At 42.6% G+C, this 12,153-nt stretch overlaps 1 protein-coding gene across 30 annotated transcripts in view; it reads left to right on the top strand.

Annotated features, from left to right (window-relative positions):
- Positions 1 to 12,153, top strand: part of Pard3 (par-3 family cell polarity regulator) — a 689,221-nt gene that overhangs the window by 432,362 nt on the left and 244,706 nt on the right. The window lies entirely within an intron of this gene.

The following is a 12,153-nucleotide window of genomic DNA, read 5'->3' as shown; positions in this document are numbered from 1 at the left end:
AGACGCTTTGCTGGGTACCCTTCCTCCCCCTGCCTATTCCACTTGCCTCTCCTCTGCTGATTCTGTGTCATGCCCCATCCCCCAGGTACTGAGGTAGTTCAGGCCTCAGGCCTCAATCTTTGCTCTCTTTTTCTTTCTTCAGTAACAGAATGCTAATATTTTCAGGAAACAGAGAGTGTTTGGGCTCTCCATCCAGTCTACAGGCAGAGGACTCCCACATTCACATGTCCTGCCTGGGCAACTTCTTTGACCTGTAGGTCTGCAAAGCTAGCCATTTTCTTGACATTCCCCCTGAATGCTGACTGGGTGGATGCAGTGTTACACTATCCACCTCCACCCCGGATATTTTCCCAGAATGTCTTTTCTTCATCATTGATTTTTCAGACAATGGAGGCTGTCTCTTTTTCTGGTTCCCAAACCTTGGAATAATCCTTGACTGCTGTTTTTCCCTAGACCACACATCAGATTTGTTAATGTGCATAATCCTGTTTGGTCTGTTTTCAATCCCAGCTATAATTCTAGGACTTTTTAGTGTCTGCTCTACTATCATCATGAGCACCAAAGAACAGCATATCACCCAATGGAATCAGAAATGGGGATCAAGAAGTGGTCAAAGGCAGCCCTCTCAATTAGCTAGGAGTGGAATTGGTGAACCCTGAATGTAGCAAGTAGGAATATTTTGGTCCCACCCCAGCCTGTTCCATTCCTTATTTGGCAGTTGTCTTCCAACTGTGCTTGCTGATGATGCCCTTGCTTCCCTAAGGTGTATTCTTAGCACCATAGCCCAAAGTCAAGTCCTCTGTTCAATTCCCGGTAACATTCCACACCACTCAAAGCACCTGCTGGGTCCAAGAGGACCTGCCAGCTCCAACCCCTCTGACCTTGTTACTTCTCTCTTTGCTTCTACTGTCTGTATTCTAGCAATGCTGGCTTCCTCTTCTGAATCTGCCAGGTGCACCAGAACTCCAGCTTTGCTCATTCCTCTACCTAGAACATTCTTTCCTAATATATCCATGGGTTCACCCTTGAACCTTTAACATCTTTACTCAAGTGTCAGCTTTTCAGGGATCCATCCAAAGTTGCAAACTGCACTCCCTCCCACGTTGACACTTTTGATCCTGCTTGTTGGCATTATTTCTCATTCATACTCTCTGTTGCTGGGGAGATGCTGTTTCTACTTACTTGGTTTAATAGTAAGCTGACAGTGGCTGAGAATGTTAGCTATTTTTTCCCCTGCTGCATCCCTAGCAGACTGGTGCATATCAGTGCTTGGCAAGTGTAACAGGTGCTAGTCGAAGTCCTTCTGTGGACTTGGCTTCTGCCCATGGCCTTTCTGAAGCCGTAGAAGGCAGGTTTGCTTCTCTCTCTGCACCTGCTGAAAGTGCCTGAGTATAAAAACACCTTGAAGCAGCCATCAGCCAGTGGTAGAAAAGCCAGTGTGAATGTACTACCATCCCCACAGCCCTGACGATTATAATGCTAAGCCGTAAATTATCCATCTTAGCCATAAAAGTGTGGTCCTCATACCAGTGGTATGGCAGAAACTGAGAGCCTGGTAGAAATGCAGAATTAAAGGCCCCACCTCAGATCTGCTGGCATCACACCCACAGTTTAGCAGCCCTGGAAACTGGTGTGCATCTTATAAGTCAGAGACAAGGTGCTTCTCCTGCCTCCTCCTGGAGCTGGCCTGGCCCTGGGGTGCTCCTTGCCTGCAGGTGTCAGGCTGGACCTTCCAGAGTTTTCTGTCTTCCAGCTCTGCTGCATTTGGCAGCTTCCAATAACCACTGCTCTGTGCTCTCCTTTCTGGTGAAATCCAGACCAAGACAGTAAGTGTCTTTGAGCAAATGAATAAATAAATTATATTTCTGGAGAAAGTGGTAAACAGTGTATCTGAGAATCTTCTATTTAGAGTGACTTGGCAATTTGTGATGAGTCATGCCAGGGCAGTGCTGATGTCTCTTTGGAAGAGTATATCACGAGCCAGGCCTCTGCCTTATGTAGGTCCTTGGCTGAGGCCAGGGAGACAGTCCCCTGAAGGGCATCCCCTTTATGCTCTTGTCAGCCCTGGGGGTCAAGAAAGCCCAGCATGAAGGATTGAATTTGATGATCCTATCTTGTGTGCATATCTGGTGCACTAAGAGAGTACTAAGTTAGCATGCTTCTGATAGAGAACAGGGCTAAGGGTTATGCAGTTGAGGGGTGATAGATTCAAGCACGAAGTTAGTGCCTGAATTGCTCTGTGGATATCTTCCTAAGACTCAAAATAGCAGGGTCTGGGAGATGGAGTAAGAGTCTATACCTAAAAGAAGTCAGACCTTGGTTTCTCTCCTCACAGCTGTATGAGAGCTGAAGAAAAACCTCCTTTCCCTGAAGCCATGAGAGGACGCTCACAGAGCAGCCCTGCCTCACCAACAGGGGCCCTCTGGGGATTTCTCTCTTTCTCTTGCCAGCCTGTGATCCTCCCACGTTACTCTGGCACCTGGGGCCCAGCCCTCCCCTGCAGCCCAGAGTCTTCTGACACACTCTTACATGAGGTGTGGTTTGACAGCATGATGACAAGCTCACCTACTTAGCTTTCTTCTTCCGTGACATTTGTGATGTTTATACTGTAACTTACATCTCCTTTCACTTTCCCTACTCCTCTGATACAAAAATTTTAGTCTTTAAGAAAGAAAGGAAGAACTGTCCATTCTCTGTCCATATGCAGTAAGAGTCTTTGAAATGAGCTGAACTAACCGCAAATATCCGTACTTGCTATATTCCATTCCAGTAGCTAGTTTGCAGTGTATCCATTGTCATGACTTGGTCCTCACACCTGATTTCCTTGCATGATGTGGTGATCATTCTGACTCCTCTAAGGGGAAAAGTAGACCTTGGTTAGCTTACTCCTGTGGGCAGTGCGTGTTGATCCTAGTAGATACCCTAGGAACATCATTTCCATAACCCATTCCATCCATCCTCCTTATTACCCAGAAGGGTGCTATTTTTAGTCCTATTTTATGGGTATGTAAACTGAAACACAAAGTTTGGAAGAGCTGAATTAACTTGCCAAGGTTCCATTGTGAGGGAGGGAAGAACCACACTTAAAGTGAACACTACTCAACCATTGGGGCGGAGTTCCTGACCAGTGTGCTGGACAAGTCAAGACTTCCTGGACCCTTCTTGGACCCATAAACCTTTGCAGGGCCCAAGATTGCTATTAAATTCACCATGTGACAGGACATTGCTATGGTGAATACTATGAAAAATGTACATTCTTATGGCTAGCTTGGAAATGAGGAAGTTAGGAGCCTCACTTTGAAATTTTATTTCTATCTGACTTCTGAAGATTTCTCTATGGTTCTTTCTCTCCTCAAATGACTTTTTTTTTTTTTAGCACTGCTGGGGATGAACCCAGGGCTTAAGGATTTTATTACTAATTTCCAAATGGTCAGCAGCACATGCTCTCCCCCTACACGTACTGTGTGTGACAGCAAAGCCATCACTAATAATGATGGTAGACCACCACCAGCTCTCCTGTTGATGCTCCAAAACACCTCAGAGTCCCAGGACGTCTATGGCCCCTCAGCTTCTTACTCCTCACTTTTCCCTCCTCCTTCCACACACCTTCCTGTACCTCTGATCTTGCTCCACCCCTGCCATTTTATTTTCCTCTATTATAAAGTGTGAGGTCATCCTTTTCTTCCTCAGAATGTCTGCATTCTCACTTCCTCTGCTAATTCCCATGTCCTCCTTTCCACATTCACCATGTCTGTCAGTGTCACCGAATTGCCTGACCTGGACCATCCCAGCCTCTGCAGACCTTGCTGCAGGGCAGGCTGTTGGGCTCCCCACCTCCTGCCTCCATCCTCAAGCCTCCTTTGGGGGAGCTAAGGTATGGCCCCATAGTGGAGTGTTTGCCTAGTATGCTCAAGGCTTTGGGTTCTATCCCCAGCACTGAGGGAAACAATGGAAACTTCCACTAGCTCTCTCTCTCTCTCTCTCTCTCTCTCTCTCTCTCTCTCTCTCTCTGTGTGTGTGTGTGTTGTGTGTAGGGAAATAAGTTTTTATCCATTCCCACTTTCATAACTGATATTAGCCACACCCTAAGTTTAACTTTGAGAATAACTTTGTCAGGTTTCTTTCTTTCCTTTGATTTATTTTTTCTTGTTTTAGGGAACAGTGCTGAAAGCTGTTTTCTTTGTTTTTCTTCCCCCTTCAGTGCTGGGGATGGAACCCATAACCGCCTATGCACATCCTAGCATGCTCGTGACCACTGAGCTACACCCTCCCCAACATTTTCTTTTTATTCTTTTTAATGAATCTATTTAATTTATCTCAGCATGGGTTGATTGCGCAAGTTAGTTTTAAAAAGCAGACTTTAGGCCAACCATAGACAGATATTCTTAGAAGATGGACATTTTCCTTTGAAACTCTGTCTAGAGCATAGCAGCAGCCAGCTGCCTGGTCTTGCTTAGAGCACAGGGGCATAGCGCTCATGATCATTCGTGTGGAACGCTCCACTGTCATCTGAGCTGTCTTAGCCACACCAGAGGATAGGTGGTTGCCCTGTAACAGACTTGGTTTGAAAAGTTTCCCCATTCAGGTGTGTATGTTTGCCAACGAGCAGCAAACCCACTAGTGAGCAGTCCATTAAAGATTAACTTTTACTGTTCCTTGGCAAGTTGATGAATACAGGCCGCAGGTTTAAGGACACTTTCAGCTTGTGAAGTTTGGCCTGATCCAGTGCCTTCTCCTGATAGCTGCTTCTGATGGGAAAGTCCAGGTGCCCCCTGCAGAGCAGGTGGGCTTCTGGCCATAATTGTTCTGAAGGCTGCAGCCTTGTCCTCGAGTTGTATCCAGGTCCTGCTTCCCCATCAGCTGTAGTGTCAAGAGTGACTGAAATGAGGACAGTGGATAAGTGCATCCACATAAAATTCTGCATGCCTTGTCCAGAAAGTCACCTGGATAGTAAACTCTGAGCAGCTTACTACTCACCAGGCAAAAGTGATTTCTAATGATGAGCAAGTGGTTATTTTCCCCAAGCCTAGTTACAGAATATGGAAGATGTTTTTAGTAATCATGAAGCAAAACCATTCATTTCATTTCTGCCACATGTACCATACCCTAGGCACTGTGTTAGGTGCTGGGGACTTAGCGATGGGTACAATTGAGGGATGATCTGATGGTCTGGGGATGAGTAGGCTCCATGTGCAGGATCTCTTATGAAAGGGAGATGTAGAAAGTGTTCTGGGATATTAGAACAGGGGGTCTAGAAGTCCAGAAGAGGGAGTCTGCTTCCCTCTGGAAAATGCCTAAACCTGAGTTCCGAAGGATGTTTTGAGTTCTCTACGTGAAGGAGGCAGTAAAGGAAAGGGGTAGTTTGCCTCAGTGGGATTCCTACACTTTTGACATCATCCTTCGTAAGAAAATATGTTCTTTCTTGCAACCCTGTATACAGGTAACATACCCCAGTAACTAAAAGATATATTTCATAGAGGAGCACATGTCCTTCTGTGTGCCACACCTGCAGGCTGCAGAGTGGTAAGAGCTGTACTCTATAGGTAAATAGCCTGGGTTCCAGTCCTGACTGTGTACTCAGCCTTGTGTTTGGGCAAGCAGATTAACTCCTTGTGCTCTACTCAGTCATGCACAATGCCAGTACTACCTATCCCGCAGTGGTTTTGAATCTTGGATGAATTTTTGTAGACAAGGCCTCTTAGCACTGCTCCTGGTTCCAAGTAAGCACTAAGTAGCAGAAGCTTCTGCAGTTGTTACTACTGTTCTCTGATTCATTCTTTAGAATGCTAGAGGTGTCCACCAAATTACCCCTGAGATCTTTAGTGGCTTCCAGCAGACAATTTGAAAAACACACTGCTATGATGGTGCAAATCCTCTAGGTTTGCAAAAAGAGCATTTGAGAGACAGGGTGGCTCCCTGTTAATGACTCAGCATAGAGCATGGCTCTTGTTAGGATACTGGCTCTATAAAATGAACAGCTTTTTAAAAAATGAAAAGATTCCTCTAACTACAGTGCATAAAGTGAACAAAAGGGCTGGAGCCACATGGGGTTTACTAGTGTAAACATGGTGGCCATAGAGACAGAGTAGAGTTCTACAGGTTATTTTATTAGATGTAGATTTTAAAAAAAAAACAAACCCAACAAAAAACAAGGGAGAAATAATCCCATGGTTTGTCCTCATCAGCCTGGTAGGTAGCCCTACCCTATTTAGAACGCAATGGAGGAGGATCGGTTTGGAAGAAGTATGACATGGTGAATCTAACATGTCTGATAGTTCCAAGGAGCAGTGGCCAATGGCTGGATGAGAGATTCAGAAGTCAGGCCATGTGAGGTGACCTTTGAAATCCTGGCAGTATCTGTGGAGGGGACACCTGTGCTGGGAAGGAGTAACAGGTGGAGGCCAGACACCTGATACCCCTTCAAGCATGGGGCAGGGGCTGGGCCATGGAAGGAAGTAGTGACTGAGGCCTCTCAAAGAGGGGAGGAAGCCAGAAGAGTGTGAGGCTTCTTAAGAATTAGGATGAGGTGGGCAACAGTGCTCCTCTCAGGGGTCTCAAAGTGCCCCTGGCTTGAATGTACAGTCCATTGCTGTGTGACAGACCTAACCACAGTGTCTGTGAAGTACTAGTGCAGATGGTCTCTGATGCCCACTTGGTTCCAAGTGGATGATGCCACAAAGCTTTGTTTCAGAACAAAGCTTTTTTTCAACACTCGCTGCACAAACGTAGACACAAAACCAGTGCCAAGTTCCTGCATTTTTTGAGCACTAAAAATGATACTGTAAGTGACATGTTGATCTGAGTTGCAGATTTACACAAAGAATTGTAGAATCTAAGATATAAGTTCATTTTTAAGTAAGTATTATCAAAATACAAGTTGGAGGGAAAATGGATTTTAGTGGCTGTTTTTTCTGGCCCTGGGATCATGTCTTACCTTCAGAGGTGAGGGGATTTTATTTCTTAGGCACTCTCTCTGGTTTTCTTTTCTCATATTTGCTGGCATTTGGAGTGCTATCCAGACATGGCCTTCCCAGAGGAAGACTCTAAATTAGACACCTGGTTCCAAACTCCCATTATATTTACACCACAAGAAAGATACTTAGATACTTAAGTCAGATAGCTTGCATCATCAAAATGCCAGCTTTTTTTTTTTTTCTTCTTCTATTTCCTTCTGCCTTTCTGGGAATCCAACCCAGGGCCTTGCACATAATAGGCAGAAGTGCTACCACCAAGCTATATCCCCAAAGTGCCAGCCTCAAAAACACCTTTTAGGAAAGCCTTTTTGAAAATACTGTGATATTTAGCCATTATGACACATGCTGAGGAGTCCTTGCTCTGTATTTGCATGTATTCCTAAGCTGTGTCCTCCCAGGCCTGTTTGTCCAGGGCTAACAAATGCCTCTATTCCTGTGCTCAGAAAAAAAAAAAAAAAGTAATAAACTACAATTTGTTTTCAGAGCCACAGTGTTCATCTTTCATTTTCTATCCAAAGTCACAAATGTTCTTGGCCTGTACACGGTTTTAGTGCTTTATGCAGACTGTTGTAAAGGGTTTCCTGACTATGCCTTTCCTGTGTGCATCTTTAAAAAAAAAAACGCTGTATTATTTCCACATGAATTTTTAATTTCATAATCATCCTGTGCTTTATTGACATGGCATTAAAAATTTTTAACCAGATTTCTTTCTGGAAATCCCAGTTCCCAAAAAAGTATAAAATTATGTATAGTTCTTATGACACAATTTTTATGTTTTTCTATTTCCTGTAGTAAAATATTAAGAACTGTATTTTTAAGAAGGTAGAATATGTAATTAGTTGTGTTGTTTGTTAGTAAATAACATTCCAATCTTTAAATGGGTTCCAACCTTTAAACTATTCCTATATAGTTTTACTCATTAGGATTTTATTGTCTTTTATTCTCAAAGTCCTTTACTTTCACTCTGAGTAGACCCTGTCTATTTAGACTGGCAGAAGTCCTGTAAACATTGTTTTCTTCTGAGATGGAAGTTCTTATAAGTCACTATAGCAGAATTCCATATGATTTCTATTTAGTGCAGTCAGCACTGGAAAAGGACCGTTTCCTTTAAAAGTATCCTCTGCCATCTGTATCCATGCAGCTGATAGGCAGTGTCTAGTTAGAAAACACTTATTAACCCCAAAGTAATAGAAGGGTGGGAAGGCGTCTCCACTCACCAACTGAAAAGTACCCAAATAGCTTCAGAAACAATAAGGAGAAAATGAAAATCATTTCTGACTCATGATTGTTGTTTTCAGTACTGAAAATCTTCGTCAGCTGGAATGGTGGCATTGGGCTTCATAGATGGGGCTTTGCTTTGGTGGTTATTTTCAGTTGTTTGAATTAATTCTGCTCTAACACCCTGGGAAGGCGATTGGCTCCTCCCTGCCCTCTATTTGCCACCACCATGTGACTTTGAAGGCTACGTCCTGAGGAGAAAATTAGTTGTAGGGGACTGTGGAACTGAACCAATGAGGTATCAACCTGAAGATAAGATCTTTTCAGAGATGTTGTAAGGAAATACTCTCCTTTTCACTCACTGGGAAGCCAAATACATGAGAGGAAACACTCCTTGTTTCTTATCAACATGGCTGTGTAGTTTTGGTTGCTTTATAGACTCAGCCATAAATTAAAAAGAAATAGGGAATTGGGAGTCCATGGTTCATGCGGTGACCCCAGAGTGTTGTCCATGTTACTACCTCTTTTTTTTCAACTATCCTTAATGTGAATTTTATTATTTCTAAATTATAGTGAAATAGACCTAACAAAATATTTACCGTCTTAACCATTTTTAAATGTATACTTTGTGGCATTAAAGTACCTTCACGTTGTTGTGAAAATCATCACCAGTGTCTATGTCCAGAACTCTTTCATCTTGCTAAGCTAATACTCTGTACCCATTAAACACTTAACTCCCCATTTCCCTCTCCTCCCACCCCTGACAATCACCATTGTACTTTCGGTCTCTATAACTTGAGTATTCTAGTACCTCATCTGAGGGAAATCATACAGTATTTATCTTTTGTCCCGGTTGATTTCACTTAGTATAATGTCCTCAGGGTTTCATCCATGTTTAGTGTGTGTCAGAATTTCCTTCCTTTTAAGGCTGAATAGTATTCCATGGTATGGAATACCACATTTTGTTTATCAGTTCATTCATCATGGGACACTTGGCTGTTATGAATAATGCTGCTATAAACAAGAGTGTCTTAACACATACTTCTCTCCTCAATGTCACTTCATGGTTATAGCTCTAGGCATCTTGTTAGCATTGTAAGCAGGAAGGAGGAAGAAGGGGAGAAAGCTAAGTTAACCTCATTCTAAGGCTATTTGCTGTAAGTCTCACTCATCAATTTCTATGAACCAGAAATTAAGAATAACAATATTGACAAAATAGTTAATATTTATTGAGTGCTTATATGTGCCAACACAAGGTGATGTGTAATTCATTTAATCCTCACAATAAGCCTGAGAGAATGGTTGCATTTCACCGAAGAGGAAATTGAGGCTCAGGGTTGCTGTACACAGTGAAACATGCAGATTTGTGTCATAGAGCTAGTGAGAGTAGAAGTTGGAGTGTGAACCAGGACTCTGGTCCAGAGTTCAATTTATACTTCTAACAAATTCTTAGATCTTTTGCTCATGTTTTTAGGAAGGCTGGAAAATGTAGTTTTATCTCCATGTGGCATATTTCCTCACCCAACCAAATCAACACTCTGCTGGGAAGAAGGTAGAGAGGATGGATGTTGGGTAGGTAGCTGGCAGTACCTGCTGTGGATCCCTGCTTCTGAAGCCAAATGGCCTTAGGACTCAACTGTGGCTGCCTCATGACTCTGGGCACAGTCCACTGTGACTGTACTGTGTTGGCCAAGACTACCACTGGCCAGGTCATGTTAGTTTAATCAAAAGACAGAGAGTAGACCACAAGTGATGACAAACCTTATATCTACCATTTAAATGGTCATGTTCTTCCAACAGAGGGATCTTGGAGTAGCTACGTGGAAACTAGGGAGATGACTGATAGATAGGTAAATAGATACTCTTGTTAGAAAATAGTGTCTATTATGTATCGAGTGATCATTTCGACAAGCAGCATGCTGCATGGTATAAAATACGATTGCTTTTAGTCTTTGTTACTATTTTTATATAATAATTATTATTATTGAATAGAGCCATTTGTCACAGAAGTAACCTATGACTTCCAGATTTTGGAGCACAAGTACTTAATTATGGTGTTCTAATATTTACTGTACTAACTTTGGTGCCATCCTAAATACATCCCCAAATATGTTTTTGTTGTAGCACACTAAATCATGTTCTATGTTTTGATGTTTTAACATGCTAGATCTTGTCTTCTGGGACTTAGATGGCATTCAACTCTAACCATCTCAGTAGAAATAGACTTCCTTTTTTAGTATTTGGAAGCAGTCCTGAAATATATGGAACATTTGGGAATAAGATCAATATACTTACCACCTTCCTTTGAGTCTTCTTGTCCTTTGTAAATAATGAAGATAATGACTTGATTTAGTTGCTTGGATTAAACTGTAGGCAAGAGATTCTTGACCCCCAGAGTTTTGCCTCATAGAGGGTATTGGTCATAGTCTGATGGTATTTTTGCTTGTCATAAGTGGATAAGTGGTGCTACTGATCTGCAGGTAGAGACTGTGGGTGCTGCTAAACTTCCTACTCTGGATAAGAAAGCCCACCATGACAAGGAATTGTCTGGCCCAGTATCTCAGATCAACTCACTGCCCTTACCCAGTCTCAGCTGCCATAGACAGCTTGTAATTGAATTCCTAATCTTCAGATGTCACCCAAGTGCTTTGGTGTTTTTGTTCCATGATTTTTCCAGCCTGTCCTTCAGCAGCATGTACTGCCTGCTGTTCCATGTTTAGGAACGTGCATTTGATGGGTGTTTGAGAATCCAAATTTCATTTACCGCTTTAAGGATTTTACAGTCGAGTTGGTTTTACCCAATGTTCTTACACAAGGGCTTTTTTTAAAAAAAGTTCATTTTAATATAATGTTAGTGCAATAAAGATTTTATTTCATGAGTTCTTGAGTTCATGAGTCAACATGAAGTCCCTAGTTATTCAAAGGGGTTGAGGTGAGTATCATAGGGAGAAGAGTGTTTGTGTGTATAGAGAGAATTAGGACTTAGAGTGTGAAGCCTGCCTTTCTCGCCCTGGCCCCACCTTGGTACTTAACCACATCGGCCTCAGTTACCATGTTTCCACTTTCTTCACATTTAATTTCAAGACCCAGATGAAAAATTGCATATGAGAAGCTTTTGAAATTCTAAGGTGCTGTCAGTTCATGCTATTTAAGTTCTTTTCTTGTGACTTTTCTCCCCTCAGCTCCATTATTGCTGAATAATTTCCTAGGTAGATGCTCTGAACTTCACTAAAAATAGATATGTGGGTTATGTCTACCCTTTGAGATTTATGTACGTACTATTCTAAGTGAAGTTAGGTTTGCTAATACACCATGGTTATTATACACAATAGTTATGACAGTTTCATACTTCAGCTAGGGAAATCAGTATGGTGGTATCCTGTAATGGCAGCGGTAACTGGGGGAGACAGAACATCTTAGTGGCATGGCCTCCCACTCCAGGAGGATGTCTTGGATCACACAATGTGTTTTCACAGAGCATCACTCTTCCTAGTGTAGTCTGAGACCGCACAATATGCAGTGCAGTTGGGGCCAGAAAAGGGGACAGGATGAGAGGAATTCCAGTCAGTATACAAATTAACAACTTCAGTATTTGAATGCTTGTTGAAGTATTTAGTCAAATAAGTAAGAATGTGGTGATTTGATATTTGTTGAATTTCGTGTTCTTTTTCACATGAATGGTGGTGGCTTGGCAATGGGACAGTAAATACATCATTGGCGGTAACCCCTTTTTGCCCCATCCCTGAAGCCATTCCAGTATCTCAGGTTTTTGTTTCTAGCTGGGTTCTGCATGTTATGACATGCAGTACCTTGCATCTTGCTAGACTGAAACCACAGCACAGCAAAGCACAGTGGAGGATCTTGGCTGGAGAAGAGCCATTGGTATAGATTACTGTCACATCATCATTTTCTGAACACGGTAATCTCTCCAGCACCCAAGCAACCTGGAAGGACAGATTTT

The sequence above is a fragment of the Castor canadensis genome, chromosome 15 (genome assembly GCF_047511655.1).
Source record: "Castor canadensis chromosome 15, mCasCan1.hap1v2, whole genome shotgun sequence".
Classification (NCBI taxonomy): domain Eukaryota; kingdom Metazoa; phylum Chordata; class Mammalia; order Rodentia; family Castoridae; genus Castor; species Castor canadensis.
The sequence above is the reverse complement of the archived record's forward strand: the minus strand, read 5'-3'. Positions and strand labels throughout refer to the sequence as shown.